Source organism: Triturus cristatus, chromosome 9, assembly GCF_964204655.1.
Source record: "Triturus cristatus chromosome 9, aTriCri1.1, whole genome shotgun sequence".
NCBI classification, from domain to species: domain Eukaryota; kingdom Metazoa; phylum Chordata; class Amphibia; order Caudata; family Salamandridae; genus Triturus; species Triturus cristatus.
The window spans coordinates 1,102,390,701-1,102,412,400 of NC_140592.1; the positions used below are offsets into that span (position 1 = coordinate 1,102,390,701).

A 21,700-nucleotide genomic window follows, 5' to 3' on the forward strand; every position below is an offset into this window, starting at 1 on the left:
CACTTCTCTCTGCAGCGCTAGTCACCTATTTTGCTGAGAACCAAGGTACTGCTAGTTCCCCCTTGGTGGAATGGGTTACATTTAAAGTGGTAGCCAGGGGACAATGCTTGGGACAGTTGGTGGGAGCTAGACGAGAGATTACCCGAGAACTAGAAGAACTGGAAGCTCAGATTCTGGCATTAGATAGGTAGAGAAAGGGACTGAGGTACAGAGCAAATTAGCGGGTGCGAGGAGCCTTTACAATACCATGTGGGATAGGGTACGGGCACTAGATTTTCGAGTTTACCAAGCTAAGCAACATGAAGAGGGAGGCAAGTCAGGGAGGCTGTTGGCCTGGTTGAACAGACCGGAAGGTAGGGGAGCTCCAATTCCTAGTATTATGGACGTAGATGGACAAGTTCTCTGCTCTCCGAGAGCCATTAATGATGCTTTCCGGGAGTACGATGAGAAACTCTATGGGCCATCGGAAATTAACGAGGGAGACAAATTACTGGCATTTTTAGATGGGCTGCGGTTACAGGGACTGGACCGGGACTCACAGGACTCGCTGGAGTTACCAGTTAAGGTGAACAAAATCAGGGCAGCTACCAGGGAAATGGCGCAGGGATAAACACCTGGGCCTGATGGCCTTCTGGCTGAATTTTATGCGGCCTTTGTGGATATATTGGCCCCGAGGTTGGAGCTGATGTATAAGGCTGCGCTCAAGGAGAAGCAGCTACCGCCCACCATTAGAGAAGCACTGGTGAATCCCTTGCCAAAGACCAGGAAAGATCATGCAGAGGTCATGGAATTTAGGCCTTTGGCAATGTTAAACGGGGATTTTAAAATTTTGAGCAGAGCATTGGCAAACAGGCTCTTACCGCATATGCAGCGATTGGTCCATACTGACATAGGCATTTTTTTCCCCTCACGTTCCACATTCAATATCTTGCGGAGACTATATTGTGTCCTGTTTCATAAAGACCTGGGAGATGATTACCCTGACGCGGTGGTGGTGGCAGTGGACCTGGAAAAGGCCTTTGATTCTCTCCGCTGGAAATTTTTACTGCCAGTAATGGGGAAGATGCAGATGGGAGTAGGGTGGTTAAATTGGGTTCGCCTCCTGAATGAAAATCCTAGAGCTTGAGTGCGCACAGGCAGCACAGTGTTGGCCTCTTACTCCATCAATAGGGGAACCTGCTAGGGATGCCCCCTGTCGCCACTGCTTTTTTGCTTTAGCAATGGAACCGTTGGCAGAACGAGGTAGGCAAGAAGCTGAGAGACTAGGACTGGCTTTTGACGGAACCCACCATATAGTATCTCTATATGCGGACAATGTCCTAATTTACCTACAGGATGGGGCTAGCAGGATCCAATTAGTGTTACGTATGTCAGAAGAATTTGCTGAGCTTTCAGGATTACTTCTTAATAAGAGGAAGACCTATGTGTTCCCGTTGCGTCCTGCCCTTGCTAGACCTCTGACTCTTCCGCTGGACCTGGAATGTGCATCGGTCTCCTTTAAATACCTGGGGATCCAGATTTACCATACTCAGGTGGACCTTTTTGAAGGGAACCTGGGTAGTGCCTTGAGAGCCCTATAGATGAACGTGGCCTTTTGGCGCACGCTCAAACTCCCAGTTATGGCTAGGGTGGCGCTGATGGTGTTACCATGACTCCTATACTATTTTTGTAATTTACCGGTAGTAATACCAAAGAGCTGGTTTAAGACCTTGGGTGCGATATTAAGGGACCTGGTGTGGGATGGTGGGCGCAATAGAAAATCTCTGCAGACTTTGCGGCTTCCGCTTGCGGGAGGAAGATTGGGGGGCCCCCCGCTTCAGTGGATGGCCAGGTGGCTCGATGGGAGAGGATTAGACACTTTGTCACTGCCCACTGGCACCACACAAGTGGTATTGCTTTCTAGGATGCTCAATCGTCACCAGTGGATCAAGCATATGGGAACGTTACTTTCGGTGGCGGTGAAGTGCTGGGATAGATGTACGGCACGATCCAAAGATGTGCCGCTGTATGCACCAAGTATCTCCCTTGCGAGGTTCCCACAGGTAGGAATGAGTCCCCCCCTTCCGCAGCGGCAGGGCTGGGAAGATACGGGAATACAGACGGTTGGAGACTGTTATAGTGATGGAGAATTACCCCAGTTAGATGAATTTCTGGAATACCACGAGTTACCACCGGGGCAGCTTCTGAACTACTGCAAGATACGGGGGCACTGGTATAACTATGGGGGCCAGATGTGAAAGAACCGGTCCCCCATGCGGCTCTTCAGGCAATGGTGGTGCTGGGCACGGCGGGACACCTGGTGAAATGGCTCTCTCTGGCAATAATGGAAATAACACATCGACCATTACCTCGCCTGCAAGAGAAGTGGGAGGGTACCTTGAACAGGCAGCTCACCAAGAGGGAGTGGAAAAGGGTTCTAGGTGGCCCAAAAAAGGTGTCCAGGAATGCAGCTTTTAAGCTGATGCAATTCAATATGATACATAGAACCTATCTTACCCCACACAGGCTGAAAGTGGTATATGGTAGTGAAGACCAGGCCTATGCCAGATGTTCACAAAGGGATGCTGATTTTGACCACATGGTTTGAGCCTGTCCTGGGCTTAAAGATTATTGGCCCAAGATTGTGGATACGATTAACAGGATTTTGTCTCGGAATCTGACGTGCTCCCCAGAGGTTTGCCACTTAGGCCTATTCCCAAGACCCAAATCCAAAAGACTGGGGCATAGTTTCATAGATCTGGCCTTCCTCTTGGCTAAGAGGATAATACCTCTTAGGTGGAAAGCGAAGCAGACTCCTTTAGAGGTGAACTGGGAGGATGATGTCGCCTGGGCTGGAGCAGAAGGAAAGGCTTTGATCAAAGAAGATGAGATTACAAAGCGGCGTAAAACACTTGCAGAACCTTGGGCGGACATAGTGAAGGCATGGGACACACGGAACGCACATGAACAGACCTCACACACTAATTTGACCGATTCTGAAGGGCTGGGAGAGGCACACGCACTTTAAAGGCTGGGTGACTGTTGAGGGATGAGTGGGTATGTCGAGGTTCTTGGAGAGCGGAAGGAGTCTGGCCCTCCTCTACCAGGCCACAATTCAGATGCACAACTGATTGAATTATGGACTAGGTGTAGCCCCTGTTGGTTTGGAGCTTTATTGGCTTTCTCTCCCTCTTATTCCCCTTCCCCCTCCCCCCATCTTTGGGTACCGCTTGGCCTCAAAGTAGAGTTGGTTAACTTATGGCAGATGTTTGTGCTGATCGAAGACCCCTGGCAGTTCATCGATAGTTGTAGTTGTATGTTTCCTTTTTTTTTGTAGATATGGAATTTGTCTCTTTTGTTTTTCCCTTTTCTTCATATGGCTTTTATTTTCTCTTATGCAATTATTGAACAAGTGGTTTGTATAGCAGACTTATGCTTCTGGAATATCTACGCATCCAAGATGACCAGTGTTGATAAAAGGCCCGATCATTCCCTATCGAGTATATTGCCATAGTGAGAGACTATCTTATCATCGCATTGGACAGAGGGGATGGTCACTCTGAAGATAAATAGTCCTGAAAAAGAGGTTGTGATGGCAATATATGTTCTGTCCCAGAGATGCGTAGATAATGTACTGTAAAAAGAAACTGGCGAATACAATATATTACAAGATGCTCTTGCTATGAATGTGTAACTGTGTTGAGTGCAATCTCGATCATTCTATAAATGCCAATAAACAAGATTTACAAAAAATAAAGTATGTTTTATTGTCATTTACAGGTTTATCTACATTCTGCTAAGTAATTAACTTCTGCAAAGTAATTACATTACATGTGAAAAAAAAATCTATTTATAAGGGGTTTGGGTGATAAGGCTTTTAAAGAGGTTTTAGGGTTCTGGTGTGGGTTAAGAAAGAGGATAGTAAGACCAGTAAAGGTATTTTTAGCATTCAGACGTGAGCAAGAGTGCTGGGTGCTAAGGGTTTTAAAGGGGTTTTATGATCCAGTTGTGGGTAGTGATAATTTGACATTAAGGGTATTTTAGGTTTCAATGGACAGTTATAGGAAAAGGAAGTTAGGAGGTGTTGGAAATTTGCCCTTTCGGCAGGGCCACCCCAATTTTCTTTTTGGCCTTTTTGCTGAACTCTATGTACTTTACCCCTGATAACCAGTGATAAAATGCTTGTGCTCATTCTTTCAACATGATACCATTGGTATACTCCTGATTGGAATATTTACCTTACCTATAAGTCCCTAATATACGGTTCCTACAGTCTTCTAGGGCCTGTAAGTTAAATGTCACCAGTCGGCTGCAGCACTCATTGTGGTAACTACTCCAGTGACAGAGTAAAGCATGCTTCCAGGCTTGCCACTGAAGCCTCGTTGTGCTGTTTTAAACTGCCAATTCGGCCTGTCAAACTAAACCTTTTTAGCAGGCCTAAATCTTCCTTTTTGATATTAATAAGTCACCCCTACGGTTGGCCTCATTGCTCACAGGGTATAGTGCATGGTACTTAAAAGTAGGATATTTAGAAGTTCAGTATTCCATATGTTCTACCAGTGAAAATCATAAAAGCTATTTTCTCCGTAACAAGGCTGGTTGCTTCCATAGAGAAACACAGGATTACATTATAAAACCTTATAATACTAATTCCAGATTAGTCATAGCTACAGAAATATTTCAAGGACTCTTTTTACTAGTTAAACCAAATCCAATTTAATGGTAAAGTCGAATTTTGTTTAACTAGTATGGAAAAGATACTCTTGAAAAATTGCATTTTATCTGCCTATAGTCTCTGGAGGTCTTTCTGTGAGTATTCAACAGTCACCTGGCAGCTTGGTGGCTCCCCTTGTGGTGAGAAGTGTCTGCTCCAAGGACAGGAACAATGAGCCATGGGTGTGGGGATGTATTGTCATCCCCTTGACAGAATTGTGTCTGGGTCCTTGGGTGCACTTCAAAGGGTTGTCCGCGCAAGGACCTTAATAAATATTTTATCAGGGTCCTCCACAGTCACAGGCAGATATAGCTCACAACAGGGCCTGCCTCCCTGTTTGTCCTTCTAGTCAGCTAGGCACCAAAGAGCTGCCCAAGAAGTGGTTTAGAGAGAACACTGGGGTGAAGCTGTGAGAATCTTCTTTGATATTAGAGTGTCAAATCATGCTTGAATGTCACTTCCTGCTTGATAGGTTCACTGAGGGTTTAACATATAACATTTGGGGTGCAAAACAAAGAAGAGAAACAGAATGCCAAAACATGTTGTGAGTATCTAATGTCTGGTTGCTGAAATCCGAGCTTTGATTTTATCAGACTTCAGTCTCTGCGTTTGATGGGGTAACGAAACTGCCTAAAACTGGATTTTTGTCTTAGATGTAGGAGGACACTGGTATACCATAGCACATTCACTACACACACCCCTAAACCTCAGGGCCCAGGTTTAGTGAGGCTGAAGACTTTAGCCATCTTGAAAATGCCCAAAGTGTGTAGGTTTAGCCCTGGTAACTTTACCTCATTGGTTGGGGCATCCTCTGAGATCATTCTCACCCACACTTGAGCAAGGCATAAATGTGAAATCTCCAGAAAAACACTTCAGAACACTCCTTGACCTGTGGAAGATCAGGAAAGGGCAGAACCTGCTGTCTGAGACCTGAGAAGAGCCCTGAAGGACTAGACCTGCTCCCTCGTGTACCAAGACAAAGAAGTGGACTCCAAGGGTCATAAGGCTGACCTCCTGTAAAAGCTACAGGGATACAACAAGGTCAAAGAGGTCTTTCCTGCAACTGTCCAGCATCTCAACCTGGAGTGGGCTCTGCCTGGCAGCTCGTGTATCTTTAAATTCCTTCCCTGGTATCCTGTGGGGATTTAGAAGGGTACTCCTGTGGTGGATTGGGACTTGCAAAACTGAAGTCAGAAGATAAAATCTTTGACAGGACAAACCTGGTTGGTGCATCTGACCTGTGCTCCATTGTGGTCAGCATCAAGTTGCGTCTAGGTCTCTGCCTACCATAACTATTGACTATCATTGGCACTTGGGCTTCATGGTGCTATTTTTACTTAATACGTAAAAAACTCATATCTCCGGTTCCCCTTATTGGATTTTTGTCATGGTGGTATATTTTTGTTTACTACATTTTCCTCTATTTTTCTAATTTATTTTGGGATTTTTATTGTTTTGCATTTCAACTTTATTACTGTTTTAGTACTGCATAAATACTTTACACATTGCCTCTAAGTTAAGCCCATCTGCTCTGTGCAATAATGACCAGGGGGTGACCTCAGGTCTTATTAGTGACTGTCCCTTGTAACAAGAACTGTGATTACTATGTGAGGTAGGAACTTACCCCTCTCAGGTAATTTTTGACAAGGGTGTTTTAGTGATTAGAGGCAGGTAGTACTAAACGGAGGAAAGGCTTTTTGTAGGATTCAGGGGCAGGAGGTGGTAAAGGGTGTTTAGGGTTCAGGGGCGTGTAGAGGTAGGGAGGTAAGGGTTTTTAGGGTTCAGCGGTGGGTAGAGATGAAGGGCAGTAAGGTGGGTTTAGTCTTTAGCAGTGGGTAGAGGTAGAGGTAAGGGAAGGTATGCCGTTTTTAGGGTTCCAGTGAGTAAAGGTAAAGGGGAATAACGAGTTTTTAGGGTTCAGAGGTGGATAGTGGTAAAAGGAGGTGAGGGGTTTTTAGGGTTCAGGGGAGGAAAGAGGTAAAGGTTTCCAGGGGGATTTTAGGATTCAGGGGTGGGTAGAGTAAAGGGAAGTCAGGGGTGATTAGAGTTCTGGGGCACATAGAGGGGAATGGAGGTAATGAGTTTCTAGGGTTCAGGGGTGGATAGAGGTAAAGGAAGGTGAGGGGTTTTAGGGTTCAAAGGAGGGAGGAAGAAAACAGTTTTTAGGGTTCAGTGGCAGGTAGAGGAAAAGAGAGGTAAGGGTCTTTTAAGGTTCAGGGAAGAAAAGAGTTGAAGGGGGCCGAGGAGGTTTTAGGGTTCAGAAGTGTGTAGAGTTGAAGGTTGGTAAGGATTTTGGGGCAATTTAGGGCCAGGTAAGGTTAAAGGGAGGTAAGTGGATGTTAGGATTTAGTGGAAGGTAGCTGTAATAGGAGGTAAGGGCATTTTAAGGTTAAGAGTTGGGTAGAGGTAATGGGAAGTAAGGATTTTTAAGGCTCAAGGGAAGGAAGAGGTAAGGGGCACCAAGGGAGTTTTAGGGTGTTGGGGTGGGTAGAGGTAAGGGTTTTTTGTGATTCAGGGTCAGATAGAGGCAAAAAGAGGCCAAAATGTTTTATGATTCGGGCCAGTAGGATTAAAGGATAGCAATGGGGTTTTAGGCTTTAGTGGTGGGTAGTGGTAAAGGGTTTTTAGGGTTCAGGTGTGGGTAGAAGTAAAGGTGGGTAAGGGGTATTAGGGTTCAAGAGTGCATTGGAGTAAAATAAGGTAAGGAGTTTTTAGGGTCCAGGTGAGAAAAAGGGTAGAGGGGGTAAGGGATTTAAATAAAAAGGTGGGATGTGGAGTTGTTAACCTCCCTAAATCAAAGAAAATAAAAACAGGAAAAAGAACAGTGGAGTTGGCCGTGCTGACAAGCTAACTGAAAATGTGCTTCAGATCCACAGCAGATGTTAGCAGCAAGTGTTTATCTTGCTGTCCTATCTTGTCGGAGATTTGTGCTTTGCAAGGTTGATGCCAGATTCCCTAAAAAAGGCAACCTGATATCCTTTGCCTCATTTTGAAGGCTAGTGACTGCACCAGCCTGCAAGGGGATGTTTGAAGCGTTCATAGGACCCCATTTACCCCCAGCAGAGGGCTGCTCTCAGGTGAGCACTGACTGTCAGCCACCTGAAAGGTGGCGCACCGTCACTGCACCTCCTAACAGCTTCTTTGCCTCTGCATGCACGTCTGTAATACGGCGAGGGCACAGAGGCAAAGGGATTTCTCCATTTGCATGGGGCACACAGTCATGCAAATGAGGGAACGCCCCCAGCAGATAGCGCTGGCGCTTTATGTGTGCCAGCGTTATTGGTATTACAGAAGGGGCTGCACATGCGTCTGCTGCCCCTTCTGCAATACCAAAGTGCCCCGATTGTGTTTACTATCGAATGGATTTTAATTTAAATTCCTTTATAGTGGTAAAATCAAATTGTAAGCAATAGTTCTAAAAACGCCATTTTTAGAATGTTTGCAATTTTTTTCATTGCAATTTTTTTCATCACCATCTGTGCCTTCTTCAAATGTCCCACGACACATGACTGTGAATGGCTCTCCTGTTGGGGGCTTGTGTGTTTTTCCAGACAGCAACACAAAAGGCACAAGGTGTGGGCATCGAGGAGGGTTGTGGGCAGACCAGTTCCCTGCCCCACTTGCACTTCAAAGGGCTTGCCTCCAGCACACACAAAGGAAATTGTCACCTCAGACTTCTTGGAGCCTTGCCAGAACCAGATGTGGAGTAATTTCAGGAATTCCCCCACTTTAAAGGCTGGCGGGAAGTGTACATATTCGACCTCCTGAGCCAATCATCAATACACTTCTGGGCCTGTGTACATCATAGAGGAAGAACTGCCTTGTTCCCCTGACCACTTTCCTGCTGCTTGAGGCCTGCCTTGTTCCACAGAGTACTGCCCTGCTGCTACCAGAACACTGCCCTTCATCTTAAGGACTGGAGCTGCCTTTCAGCTTATGGACTCCCCTGCTCTATGAGAAGGAAGCCTGGACCTGCTCCCTTCATCCTATTTTACATGGGTGACTCCAAAGGTCAGTTAGCTGACATCCAGTCTGAGCTACAGTGACACAACAAGCTCTAGAGGCCTCCCTGAAACTGCCCAGCAAACATGCTGCACTTGGCTGCAACAGGAGCGGCCTGTGCCCTGCTGGCCTCTGCTGGAGTGAGTTTCTAATACCCAAGAGGTGCACCCCTGGGCCCTGGACCCTTGGCTAGCATGAAGTGAGCTCCTCCGGTGAAAGAAGGCACGATCATAAAGTTTTAGAGTTAGGCGCCCACAACAACTGCCAATGTGATGCTCCAGGGAGCCCGACTCTTTGTGCTACAACAACTGCCAGCGGCAATAGGCAATACAAAATCGGAACTTCACACTACAGCAATGGGAGCCCATGGTGACCGCCAATGATGCCCAACAGGATCGCCATGCTACAGTGACAATCATCTACGATGCCAACCCTTCTATTCTTGCTACAGTGGCGACCATCCGCAATGCTATCTCTCCCCCTGGCACCCTTCTCTACCACAAACAGAACTCTTCACACCAGACTTTGAAAAGGTAACATTTTCAACAGGACTAACCTGGTCCCCGTATCCGGCCCGCACCTTATCGTGGTCAGCCTGAGCTGGTGACTTTAGCTCCCTCTAGCAACCAATCACCCAATTTCTCACATTTCTTTTTTGTATTACCGATTTTATTGCCATTTTAGATAAACAAAGCTGTGTTACTTAACAGGATCTGGAGTGGTATCTCTCACTCCAGGTTGTCATGTACTGTAACCAAATTCCAGTGCCTCCACAACCTATTTCTGCATGGCCAAAAAAATAAAAACCTCAACAACCCGCCTGCCACACTCCCCCCTCCCTCTTCACACTCCGCTTGGGTGTTTTTTTACTTTGCTATCAGTGACCCTTGACATATTGAGGTCCTCTCCCGCTATGTACCATATTGTCCCTGCCTGTGTGCTTCCACTCTTTGATTAGTTTGGTCCCATGCCTAATAGGGGGCATAACCTGGTATAGATCGAGTTATTGGCAGAGACGTGAGATGCTGTTGTAGGGCAGCCCAGATGCTCTCAAATTGTTTAGCATTGTCCAACAGGTAATATGTCAGTTTCTGCAGAGCCATTGTGTACCACAGGTTTCAAATCCGCAGCTTTGCTGGCAGTGTAATTTGCTTCTTCTAACTTAGAGCAAACAGCCTCTTGGTCACCCATAGGAGGTATCTCAATAGTACCTTGCCTCTGCCCCCTATTTCAAATCTTCTGCCTCACTCCCCCCACTGTCCACTTGCAATAGCAAACAGCACTGGGGCAGGCTCCCTTGGAAGCGGGACTCCCAGGACGGAGTATATGTGGCTCAGGATTCAGTTATTGAAGTCTTTCTGCCTCGGATTGTTGAAATTCTTGTTTGCTATCAGTGAACACCTTTATGATGCCCTTGTTAAACATGTCTCTGATCATTTTTCTCCAATTTTGAAACCTCCCTATAGCTAGACCTGGAGTGAAGCTAGGGTTAGCGTGAATCAGTATGTATGGTGCCACTGGTGTGGAAATGCCCTGTAACACGGGAATGGCGTCCTATCATTTCAGTGCCGTTGTAGTTACTTCAGTGAGATCTAGCGATCTGGGTCTGTGTGTTTAAGTATCCATGGGCGATCCCATACATCTTTGCCTGCCACTGCACTGTCCATAAACAACAAATGTTTTTTGGATTTGCGCATGGGCCACTCTACCAATGTCTCAAACATTGAAATAATTTTGAAGTCTCGCAGACGTCTTTGGACCACCACAAGGGAGTTCTCCGGTTGTGTTAGGGTCTCTATGATATAATTTGTGAACATGCTAATTTTATGCTCTTCTTCAACTAAAGTAATTCCCTTTTTTTTGGGTAGTGTTCACATTCGGATCGCTAGTGGCTCTATCAAAAGGGCATAAAGGAGATGAGAAAGGGTGACATCTTTGTCGTGTTCCCCACTGGAATGAGAATTTATCAGACACCCTACCATTAACTCAGATGCGAGTCTCTGATTGCACGTAGTTCTCAAGATCTAGCACTTAAATTTCAGCCCCACATTTATTTTGTCAAGAATGGCTTGGGGGAAGTCATAGCTCACCCTGTCAGATGCTTTGTCTGAGTCCACGGATGCAAAAATGGGCAGTATCTGGCGTTTACTAAATTTTTCTACTATATGTGTCTTTCCTCACATAATCCCAACTGATCCAGTTTCACTAGTGCTGGTAGATGTTTTCTTAACCTTTTGGCAAGGATTTTGGTGAAGATATTCACATCAGTGTTTAGTAGTGCTACGGGCCTGTTTGCTTCACATTCTGTTTTTTGTTTACACGGTTAAGGAATCACCATCACTGCAACTTCTCTCATTGCGGAAGTCACTATTCCTGTTTCCTGGAACATATTGTAGAGGATTAGTGCTGAGAATTATTTATAGAAGTCACCTATTAGTTCATCAGGACCTAGCGCCTTGTGAGGTTAAAGAGATTTTATTGCATTCAATACGTCTTGGAAAGCAATAGGCTCCTCTAGAAAGTCTTACCACTCTGGGGGTACTTGTGGCAACACAGGTGTATCTAAATATATAAGGTAATCTCTTCCAGAATTTATCCTCCTGCTGTGTAGAGTGCCTTTTAGAAGCTGAGATAGACCTCTTGTTTCCCTCGCTTATTGCTTAACATTTGGGGGCATATTATCAAGAAACGGCGTTACAATTATCGCCGCTTTAGCGGCAGAAAACTGGGCTTGATAATATGCCGCAGAGAATTCCCATAGAAGCCCATGTTCCGGTGGCAACATGGGCTGCTATTGGAATTTTGGGAATGGCGAAGCAAGGCGTTAGCTTGTTGTGCTTAACGCCACGCTCATTCCCCTGTAAATATGTCCCTAAATCTGGACATAGAAATATTCACCGCAACTTCGTCCAGAGGCTCCTCGATGACGACGCTCCCTCCCTGGACACCTCCTGCAGCCTTACCCTGCTAAACTTTACCTTCTCAGAGTATTTTTCTTGAAAATTCTTCAAAGTCCGCAGGTAAGCGCCAACCACGCCCAATTTACTTGTATCCGAACTGCACTCCTTCATAGTCGGATATATCTTTGGACTTTGATCCCATCATGCATGACTAGATGTCCGCGGTTGGCGCTTTCATCTTTTAGTCGCTAGTTTTTAATAAAATCATAAAAAATTCATAACTCTGATTCTACTGATATTGTAATGCAACTTTTTGTAGTTCACCATGCCAGGGACTGTGGCTGTTGCTTGACCAGGGCTCACACACCAGTCAACCAAAAACCCACTTTCTTGCAGAGATAGAAAGAATCAGGTTTCAAAATAAAGGAATCCCAGTCCACTTGGCTAAAGATCAGAACGATCTACCACACTCAAGCCTACTGGAAGAACTTTAAGTTGTGGTAATGTTAGAAATGTTTCTCTTCCATTAATTGGAAAGTACCCGTGATTTTCAATTTATTTATAATGGTTTTGAGAAGAATTTGGCTTTGTCAACCCTGAGGGTTCAGTGGGCAGCAATAGCATCTTTACGTTAGCCTTGGGGTGGTTTGGGAGATGAAAAGGGTATGGGGTTTGGGTCGCTAAATTATTTGTCAATTGCTAGACCCCTAGGTAGAGCCACTGTTAGTTCCTTGGATTTAACACTGGTTTTAAAACTTCTTGAGTGATGTCCTGTTGAACCTCTTAGTTAGAGGTGGGCTTAACTAGTGTAATTTGCTGTAGCGTGATTGCGTGAAATTACAGCAAAATAGCATAAGATTACACAGAATTACATGAGAAGTGTCACATGACATTTAGCACTATTTTCTTAATGCAACATGCACCCTAGTGTCCAAAATGGACCCAATGATGCATTTTACACTATGAAAATAGACCTCAATGCAACAAAACACTAAAAGAAGCAGCCAGCAGTTGCTTGCACTCGCTCAGTTTGTTGTTCCTGTTCTCTGGCAGTAGGATTTTTGTGACAAATTATTCATAATTACACAAACAGGTGTAATCACACCAAAGGTGCAATGCAAAATTACTGATATTACTCCAGTAACCTCGGCTTAATCAAACTTTTACCCTGTCCTACTCTTACTAATGTGGTACTGAAGATTCTGACTGGGAAAGTACTATTTTTGGTTGCAATTACATCGACAAGAAGGACTGATGACACAAGTTAGGACACAAGGAGGGGGACTCTGTCCAAAGAAACCACCCTGTGATGGGATCTTTACAAGGGTGCTGAATATGGCCTATGGGGTAAGTAGTCGCCAGGGGCAGGTCATAGATCATGCCATGACCTGCCTTAGCTGGGGAATAGACTCAGAGGGTGAACTGGTGGTCCCTGAGGGGGAGAATTGTGTCTTCCACCAGGTGAAAGTGAATGGGGGACAATGGGGCAAGGCAGTCTGTGAAAGTGGAAAGGTTAATTTACCCAGATCAGTATTCCGGCCAGGTGTGCAGGGTAACTCAGGCCCATGTGCAGGACTTTTTCCACCCATTGTCCTGGTATTCCTGGAGTGGGGTGGGGAGGTGACCCAGAGGAGGATCATAGTTAGTACCCAGTTGCCCATAGACGGCATTCTATAGAATGATTTGCCCCTGTTATCAGGAAAGTTAGGGTGCCCTTGCAGTTCAGTTTTCTGGGGGGGGGGAGGGGTACCACTCCCAAGCTTAGGGTACGGAAGCCCAGATGGAGAGGCAGGTGGAGGGAGTACTCATCCCTGTTCAGCCTCAGGGTACAGACCACAGGCTGAGTGGCCAGTCAAAGGATACCACCGCTGAACAGGTAGAAAGTAGAGTGGAAGTAGGGTGCCTGGTTCTTGATACTGACAGATGTCAGTGGTCTCTGTTTGTAGCTGTCCGTATGACCAGAGTATTTCCTGGGTTGGGGACAGAAGTTTGATCCAAGGGGTGAAGTGGGTCACATCACTTTGTTGGGCATGGTGGTACCGTCTGCCTGCTGGGACACATCAGTGAGCAAGCTAAGGTTAGGAGCCGCACAGATGGGGTCTACAGGTAAGGAGAAGAGGCCCCACGGATCAGTTCAGTGGCCCAGGTGAGTATAGACAGAGGGATCCAACTGAGTTCAGTGAGGCATAGAACCAAGAAGTGCCCTTGCATAATAGGGCCTTCATCCATGTTCAATCGACTAAGCAGGCAAGCTTATCAAGGTATTGATTAGTCTATCCTGGCTTTTTGCCTGGGGGGGGTTGTGTTTGACTTGGCCCTTTCTGCAGGGTACCGCCTGTTTTGTGAACCCATTTTGATGACCAGTGCTAAAGTGCTTATGCCCTCCCCTTAAAATATGATGGAATTGGCTTAAACCCTATTGGTCTGCACTCAGGGCCTGTACATTAATTGCTACTATTGGGCCTGCAGCACTGATTGTCCCACCCATTTAAGTAAAACTTTAAATATGTTTTAGGCCTGCCATTGCAGCCTGTGTGTGTGCTGTTTTAAACTGCCATTTCAACCTAGCAAAACAAACCTTCCTTTTTTTATACACATAAGTCACCCCTAGGGTAGGCCTTGGACAGCTCAAGTTTCAGTTTTACATGTCCTGGTAGTGAAAAGCTCTACCATTTTATTTTCACTATTGCAAGGTCTACCTCTTCTATAGGATAACATTGGAGTTACCTTATTACACTGTAGAAGTGTAATTTCTGAATGGGAAAAGATAACTGATTCATGTTTGGTGTCTCTAGATTCACAATTTAAAATCTAAACTTATGGTGGAGTTAGATTTTAAATTACAATTGTAAACATGCCACTTTTAGAAAGATGATTGTTTCTCACCTTAGCCATTTGGTGCCTGCAGCTTGTCTCTGGATCACATGACTGGGTGTGGGTGACAGTTGAGCATTGTGTATTTCTCCTAGACAGCCACACACAATGCAGAGCTTAGGTATGACTGGATGGGCCATCGCTGGCTGAATGGGAGGGGGGAGCTGGACTTAGCCCCACTTACATTTGAACAGGCTGTGTCCTATCTCCACACAAAAGGCTGCATACGCCCTGTAGTTAGTCTAGAGCCAGAGCCAGGAAGGCAGGGTACCTGCACACTTCAAACGAATGCCTATAGAAGCTTATCCCCACTTCAAAGGCACAACTGGGTATATATACTGGACCTCAGACACCACCACTTCAGGACACTTCTGGACTTGTGGATATTCTGGCAGGAAGAAAGACTACTGTGCTTCCCAAAGGACTGCCACTCTGCTGGGCTGCTGCTCTGAAGGAACTGATGTCCTGCTGTGCGGACCTGTTGCCTGCTGCCTGATGGCTCTTGCATGGTTGAGAAGGACGTGGCCTCTATTTTGTGAACCCAGAACCAAGAGTGAATCCAAGGGCTAGGTGGCTGACCTTATGATCTACAGCCTCAGGGACTTAGCAGGCTTCCAACAACCTTACATCTGCACAAGATGAGTCTACCCGGGCAAATGGTGTCAACCCAGTTCTGCACCCTTGGATGTGGGCTTAATGTGCTCTGCCAGCCTCTTTGTATCCAGAGGAACCGACTCATCTTCTCAGCTGTGCGGCACAAACCCGAAAAGAACTGATGCATCGCCGTTGTGGCACAGATTTGACGTGTCTTAAAGATCCACATCGCATCGCAGCACCTTTGTAACTGATGCATTGTGGCCAACTGCGCAATGCATCCTAGGCGCAGGACCTCGCATCCCTTGTCAACGGCAGCCTCGATGACTACAACGAACACCACATCGCAGCTTAGCAGCTCTTCGGAATTGAGGCATCGGCCTGACTGAACGCCACAACCTGGACACCGGACTTCACATCACAAGCCCCATCACAAGCTTTGGCTGCTCAATGCATCGTCAACGAGGATCCTCGCACCGCTTTGCACAGTCAGCTTGAACTTGTGACTTTGTCTTGGTCTATCATGACCAGATATCCACAGTTGGCATTGACGCTTTGTGCTCTTTAGGTCTCGCCTACGCAGCGCACATGCTCTGCATAGGAGGAGACCTTTAGCCATTGGTTCCCTTTTTCGCCCAAAAACGTGCACGCGTTCCATTGCCTTCAATGGCAATGCGTGTACTTGTGGCGATTCCCTTGCGGGAGCGAGCGGCAGCGCCATATGGTATCAATTATCGCGCCTTGCTGCTCGCTCGCGCAAGGGAATCACGTAGGCCCCCCCTCTCCCTGCTGCCGCGCCTGGCGTGCGCACTTGTTCTTCATTATCGCGTATGAAGGCACTTGCGTGAGTTCAGACATCCAGCTCTTCAAATATATCACTTTTAATAAGTACTTCTCAGTGCAGTGCTAGACCGTGCCGTATTCGTGTTGAAGCTTCGACGTTAAAGAAATAAAAAACAATTTAAGCAGCTTTGTTATATTGTACATTATGTTTGCTTTATGATTTACATAGCAAATATTTTTATTGCTCAGGTGGTGCACGGGCTCCAAGATCCGAGCCACAGCCTTGGGTCGGCTCTGGCTGGGCTCTCCCTGTTATTTTGTCAGCTGGCCCACCTCTATTTGACTACATCCGGAAGTCCTCTTTCAGACTAGCCATAACCAATTTGCATATTTGGAAATGATGGAGCGGTTAATTCTATATACAGCGCCCACCTACTGGAACAGATATTCGCAGTGGGCACAATTCTGCTGAAAATAAATAAAATAACCCGTGAGCTGCATCTACGCGACCTGGTATCACCACATCAGCTGAAGAGGAAGGAACAAACAATGCTCCGCGCTCCTGGCTGCATTTTTCTGACCCAGAGACTTGGCTGGACTAATTGGCAGAGACATTGAAAGGGATAATATGAAGAAACCAAAGGAACAGAAGTACCAGTGCTTATCACACAGCAGCAGCACTGCCCCACATTGGGACATCATACAACCAATGCCCAGCAGAGATGCAATACTAAAGCCACATTCACCCTTCAGCCAGTAACGTGCCTCAAACATCCACCAGTCCTGGCACAGAAGAATTGAAAGCAAACTCCCTGCTATAGAAAAAGGCACGAGCTGGCACATACCTGCGACAATACACACCAATCACTATCAATAATCCTTTGTACTGAATGATGCACTAAATAACTTTTTTGTGTTTTGCATTTTTTTCTGGTGCTCAGAAATCTGCTAGAGGCAGAAGTTGCCAGGGGGCAGCTTTGCGAGGGAGCACATTGGGGAATCACCGGAGAGCAGGAGAGCACCGAGCAGAACGCCCCCCACTGGAGGTACCAAGTCGTAGGGGTGAGAGGCAGGTCCATTGGGCTAAAATGGCTTCAGCCCACCCCCCGTCGTGTATGTCAGCCAGCCCCCCTGGCCCCCACCGTTGTGTTTCACCCCTCCTACGTCATGTGCCACAGCCTCCTTAACCTCCTCCAACCCCGTGTGTCTGAGTTCGGACTGCTGCAGCTTCCAGGATGGACACAGGTCACACCTACTGTGTGCTGGGCTGCGCTGGCACTGGGGCCTCATGAGAGTCTGATAAAAAGTGCTTCACAGGACATCAAGAAGGCGAAGTACATACATAAAGTAAGGCAACTGCAATCCTGAGTACAGTGGGCCCAAGGAGAAAGAGCGGCTGAAAAGAACAGCACATCTGCAACTCGGGGGTGTCACCAAAGAACCAGGGCTGTCGAGTTTGGAACTGGGGAATCTAATCCGTTTTGTGTGTGCTCTAATGCCCTTGTGCCAACTCAAAACAGTAAAAAAAAAAAAATGTTGGCATTTCGTGTTGGCAAATAAATACCTATAAAATACAATGCAATTAAAGCAATAGTTGGGAAATGCCCTATTTTATGTAAATACATCTGAATTGGTTAATAAGCTCACTGAGGATGCTTTGTGGATAACTGGACAGTCGAGGAACTGAATTCTGGTTCATGCACTGGTTAACAGTGACATGTTTTGATAGTGCCAAGAGGTCCCAGGCCGTGGCAGAAAGGACTGTGAACATGCAAGTCATTATTTAATAATTGTATTACACGCTGTATAAGATAGGATGACATAAATTGTGCAGAGAAATTTAGATGCCGATTCTAAGTTTTCATGGAACGCACAAACCAAAGTTGCTGTGCTGCGTCACATGAAAGGGCGGGAGCAATATGGCCTGGTACTCCCCCCAAGTCCCCTCTTTACCTTTGGTACCCAGAGCCCTTGTCCGAATGAGGTCTCCCTCCCTCAAGACAAGTATTGAGACCACACCAATTTTGGATTAGGGGGTGTAACCCCCCGGCCGTATTTATTGCAAAATTAAAAAACATTTATTAACATTATGTACAATTACGCAGAAAGGCTAGATACATTCTTAGACAGATTATGTCACATGGCTATCCTTAACTCTAATACACACGACACTCCTACCGTAAATCTAACAATGCATATATTCACTTTCTGCGTGTCCCCTCTAGAGCCTACGGCCAGGTCAATGACTGGCAGCCTCCAGATCCCAGAAAACTACGAGAAATTACTTCGCCGGAGTCGGCTTGCGCAGGGGGTACAGCTTATCGGACGAATACTTTCCCCCGGGCCCCCCCACCTGCCTTAAACTCCATAACAGGGGCTGCAAAAATTCTGCATGCTTGCGCCCTGATGTGCATGCGCGTGCGGGGTTGGCCACAGGCCCACTGGAAAGAATGACTCCCCCGGCCCGCACCCCGACAGCCTACCTACCGGCAGTGAAATTGATCAGACACATTCGAACTCCACGAGCAAGTTCTAGCACAAAATTTGTGGCTTGCAATTAGAGCGAGCTAACCAGACTGTCTACACGTTTTAACAAGCAGGGATATATTCGCAAGGCTTTGTTTGTGGAACTACAAGAATAACGGGTAATATACCGTACACCTTGCTGGCTGACTTGAAGCAGGGTTTTTTTTTTCTCTTCTTTTAACTTTACATTGACATAAGGAGCGTTGCATGTGATTTTCAATGAGAGCGCCCAGCATAGCGTCATTTGCATTAAGTGAAGGAACATTGAAAATCATATTAATAATTAGGAGCGCCTAGCATGGCACCGATTACATTTACCTGAAGAACATTGAAATCAGACTTTCAGTTCTGACCACTTAGCATAGCCTGCATAGTGCCATTTGCATTAGGTGAGGCACATTGAAAATCATATTACCAAATAGGAGCGCCTAGCATAGCACCAGGTACATTTACTTGTGGAAAATTGCAATCAGACTTTCAATTCTGACCGTTTAGATTAGCCTAGATAGGGAACATTGCGTGTGACTTTCAATGAGAGCGTCTGGCACACACTCTGCACTTTTCTATTGAAATCAAACTTCCAATTAAATTAAAACGCCTAGCATTGCACCAGTTGCATTACATAAGGAACATTGAAATCCGACTTTCAATGAGAGCGCCTGGCATAGCACCAGTTCCATTAAGTGAGGAACATTGTAATCAAAAATCCAATTAAGAACGCCTAGCATATCAGCTGTATTACCTGAAGAACATCAGATTTTCAGAGAGACCTAGAGAGTGCTAAGCCTAGTATCAGTACCTCACACTTCCAAATGAGAGTGCTAGTGTAGCACCAGTTGCGTTAGCTGGTGGCCATTGAAATCCAGCCATGACAAGCTGAGACCCACTCGTGCCCACTGCACAGTTGAGGCCAGATCACAAGATCTGGGCTCAGAGCGTATTTGACAAATAGCCTAGCTGAAATAAGACATGGTATTGGGAGCACTTTAGCATAGCCTTATAGCATTATATGAGGACATATTCATATTTGTTAGGCAACGGGAGATTATGCGACCTCCTGCCTTACTCCTTCAAACAAGGTGTAGACACCCCCTGACCACATGAACACATCTTTGCTCGAGGGCCTGGCCCACGTATACATAAAGTGCATCAGTAATTACCCAGAGTCAGGCTCTTAAACAAGTGAAATCCCTTTTTAGATGAAACTTTCTGTGAAGTTTCTAAGCAGCTATAAGTTTCTAAGCCACTATTGAAGTGACCTCAACACTGATGTTAACCCCGACTAATGGCTGCCTGATGACAACCTATTATGGGCATACCTACAGCGTGTCAGTAATTACAGGCCATTAAAACAACGTGAACCCCTTTCAAATGAAACTTTCTGTGAAGTTTCTAAGCAGCCATTGAAGTGATCTCAGAAAACTGCTGTTGCACCCGACAAATGGCTGCCCTATGGCCTACATGGGCACACTATCATGTGCAAAAATACTACAATACTGGCGGCAGTGCTGGCCCACAGCACTGGCTTGCAGCAAAGGCATGCATGCCATTTAGTGTCCATAGCTAAAATTGCTTTTGATATCAAGACAGTTCTACCATGCCATCTTTCATACTAGTACAGAATCATATTTACAGAAGTCAAAACATAAAAAACAAACTTTACAGAGCTCTGCTGCTACCCAAATTTAATTCCGAGTCATAAAAACCACATGACAAGTCTCTGGTCGAGGGCTTAGCCTGCATACACATACAGAGCGTCAGTAATTACATAGTGTAGCTTCAAACCGTGGCAGGGTTACAACCTTGCGCACATCCAAATTCCTGTCAGTTGTGTAAGTAAATATCTAGAAAGTGCTCTAGGGGACATCAAGGGGAACAGCCACCTATGCCCCAATGTTCCTCCGTCACAGAAGTAACCAAAGGAAAAAACTGAAATGCAAAAAGACGTTCCCGAGCAAAGGCAAGGCAGTTGAGCCTTTAAACAACAATCCTCAATTCCAATTTAATAAAAATGATTTTCAGTCCAATAAATCAACAAACGGTTTTCTTCTTTTATTTCCTTTATCTCCTTTTTTCTTTCTCAAATCTTCTCTTCGCACTCATTTGAAGTCAATCCATAGTGACAGATTGGCAAAGTTCTAAACGCCAAAGAGAGATCGGTAGCCAACACGTGTTTCGTCTAGGGTGAGTGGCCCGGCGACTTCCTCAGGGCTACAATAATACCAATAAAAATTGTTCTATTCAGGACATTTGTCACTCATAAATAATATTCTCACAAATTCTGTGTACAGAAAAATCCAAGCTAGCAGTGCAAGTGTGACTCAAATAGGAGAAAATAAGTAACTATAAGTTTGAAAAACCTAAAAGTATCCACCCAGTGAAAAATAACCAAATAGTTAAGGTGCTACCCAGCACCAAAAACAAGACCAAAGAAAGAAGACAGCAGAGGATCACCTTAATGAATAAGAAAAACTCTATAGTAAAAGCTTGATTGATTTACACCACTGTGAAGTTAAAAGAGGACAAGACTGTCCTAGTGTACCAGAAACAGTGAAGCATATCCCAATTAAGTCCATAGGATAACCCTGAAAGGTTACTCACCATAAAAGCGAATCTCAAACAATATATATATTTTGTTTCGCCACACCTATAGTATACTCTGAGTGTGGTTCCATACACTTTCATTCGTGTGTATATAAGAGTCTAAAGGGAAAAACATGAGAGGGGACATCAGCCTGTGTCTTATTCCCCACAAGTCAAGTCATAACCTTAATCAAACACGTACGACTTCCATGAGCATCATTTTAAACGATAAAAAACCTTTATATGGGATAGGAGCATGACACTCCAAGCAATTTAAACACATCAATAGAACTGAAACGACTAGAAGATCACCTAACGTCAGCCTATATTACTCAGCAAGTTACCTGTGACATATGGAATTCTTATAAAAATCACTCAAAAATATGAGTATTAATCATATTAAAAGATCATTAAACAGAAATTACCTTAAATGAATTGCAGTCCCGATCAAAGCATCAAATGATAGGGATTGTTCGTATATCTAAAGATAAAAAACCGAGCGTAGGTCAAGCGAATCTACCACAGGTCAATACCACCAACAATCAGTCCAACACAAATAAAATATATATTCATGTCAATATGTCTAAAAAATGACCTATGAGACACAGTATATATTCTGTTGTCCGATACGGGTTATAATATCATAACCTGCGTATCAGACTAGTTTCTAGCTCTCATTTATCTAAAATGGAAATTCACAGGCAGCAATATACCGGAGTCTATTGTTAACAAATAATCGGTGTAG

The 21,700-nt window shown here is 45.3% G+C and overlaps 1 protein-coding gene across 2 annotated transcripts in view; it reads right to left on the bottom strand.

Moving 5' to 3' along the window:
* The window catches only part of LOC146799437 (galectin-3-like), a 279,550-nt gene that overhangs the window by 235,490 nt on the left and 22,360 nt on the right, over positions 1-21,700 (bottom strand). The window contains exon 2 of one of the 2 annotated variants that reach the window (XM_085627007.1): positions 21,381-21,436. The exons of the other annotated variant lie outside the window; for it this stretch is intronic. The gene's annotated coding sequence lies outside the window, so the exon portion shown is untranslated. The remainder of the gene's footprint in view (positions 1-21,380; positions 21,437-21,700) is intronic. 2 annotated transcript variants of the gene reach the window in all.